Raw genomic sequence first — 2,150 nt, 5'->3', positions numbered from 1 at the left:
TAGACACTTTGGCGGCTCTGAGCTGCACTGATTGTTGCGCAAACAAGGTTTCAAGTTTCTTAACTCTTAAAGGCGCACCGTCCGTCCGTCCTGCGCTTCAACTTAACGCTATGGGACACACTCTACTCTTTACTCCAATCATTCTAGATAACCAGATTAAAAGAAAATATGATGTTTTACACACATTTATGGGTAACTGAATGTATCAGTGGGCTTGTGTATGATGGATGGCTCTTAAGAAATGACAACACAAACGTTTGTGTAGCGTATAACGTTATATATCATAACGTAATATTCTCTCTATAATTCTCTGTATAATATTTCCCCCATTATAAAGTCAATTTGTCAAGCATGTTGGCTTCAATACAATAACAGAGGTTTGGTAGTCACGCGATTGCACCTTGCTTGTCAGTTACATGCTTAAAGTAGTTGTAACATAGGCTATATAACTAGAGATAGAAAGGGAGGGACATAAAAAAAAAAGGCATCTTGTTGGAGATCAAGTTATATCATTAATTACAGTCAAGAAATCGTGTAACTATTTCTCCACTGGTGCTGAATGACAGGAGTAGAGTGTTTGTATTGGACTCCTGCCACGGTGTTCTGCCCAGCCGAATCATGTAAAGAGTTAAAGGTTCTGAGTGGAGTCTGCCAGGCGAGGCCACGCCCCCTCCCTGTTAACTTACTCAAAGAACCAAAAGTTCGGCAAGAGGCGCCGCTGATTGGCTCTCCCGGATTTACGACTCTCCTCCCAGATACACTGATTGGTTGAGAAGGGGAGAAAAAACAGCGCCGCTGTTCTTACAATTGACAGTGAATGAAATAAATTCCTAATTTGCCGGCAGGTTGCCAGAAAGAATCTGACACGCGTATTCGGCAAGAAGCTATGTAAATACGGTCTCAGCACTAGTTGTGTTGACAGCCTTATTTATTAAGGGAATACAATATGAAATGGAGAGGTGAAGAATAGGAGTAGGATAAGCAACCCATAGTCACCTACGAATAATAAAAAAAAATTTAAAAATTTTTTTTGTTGTTGTTGTTGATTAGATGCATCACCATAATTTGTAATTAAAATTGTACTGAATTATACCACACTGGGCTTCCAAATGCTCAGTGCACTACCAAATGGCCTTAATTACAAGCTTGTGTCGAACAACAACAAAAAAAATCAGGAATTAATTTAAAAGCAATCATTACACACATCCACTCATACACATCTCCTTGCTGTATCAGTCAGAGTGGTGTGAGAAGGAATCAGGATTTTGTGTGCAGGTTCATGGAGGTTAGAGTGAAAAGGATTGAGCCCACGAAGCTCCTGCCTATACTCTGTGTTTTGGGCACCTGTTGCATGCTACACAGTCTTTTATAACTCAATCACAAATCAGGGGAAGAAAAGTAAAATAGTTATTACAATGTCATACTTTGTACTTAATTCCCCACTTTTAAGTAAAGAATAAACAAGTTCCTGTAATACGACTACTCATTTCCATGCAGTATTGACAAATAGCAGTTTAGAGTATATGGTTTGGTCTCTTTTCACTTCCCAATTCATTGGAATCTTGTAATCACAGACCCTATAGTCTCTATTGCCTGTTTCAGGTTTGTGTGAGTAGGAGATCAAAAACACAGATCATATGAGGTCCATCAGGAATAAATGGATGGCATCTGACTTTATAGCAAACAAACAAGCAAACAAAAAATGGCTAGCTCACTAAATTTATAGCTCATGTTACATCATTTCTTGTCTAAAGGAAGCACACACTTTTGGTTTGAGGAATGTTTGGAAGATCATCAAAACAGTTTACAGGACATCACTGATTTGGTTTTGTTTGAACTTGATCCTGTGAATGTAAATCATGTTAGATGCACACATATCCACTTCATTAATATAGATAGTGACAGATTAAGAGTACGCATTATGCAGCCAAAAAAAATCAAAGAACATTTTAATTATGTGATGAATTTCTGATATTGTTTTTTTTTTTTTTTTTTTTTTTGATGAACTGGAATCCCATCCGGGCAAGGTGGCTTAGTGGTTAGCACGTATGCCTCGTGCCTCCAGGGTTGTGGGGTTTGATTTCCGCCTCCGCCCTGTGTGCACAGAGTTTGCATGTTCTCCCTGTACTTCGGGGGTTTCTTTCCCCAGT

Source organism: Ictalurus furcatus, chromosome 4 (assembly GCF_023375685.1).
Source record: "Ictalurus furcatus strain D&B chromosome 4, Billie_1.0, whole genome shotgun sequence".
Classification (NCBI taxonomy): Eukaryota; Metazoa; Chordata; class Actinopteri; order Siluriformes; family Ictaluridae; genus Ictalurus; species Ictalurus furcatus.
Note: the sequence above shows the minus strand (reverse complement) of the source record.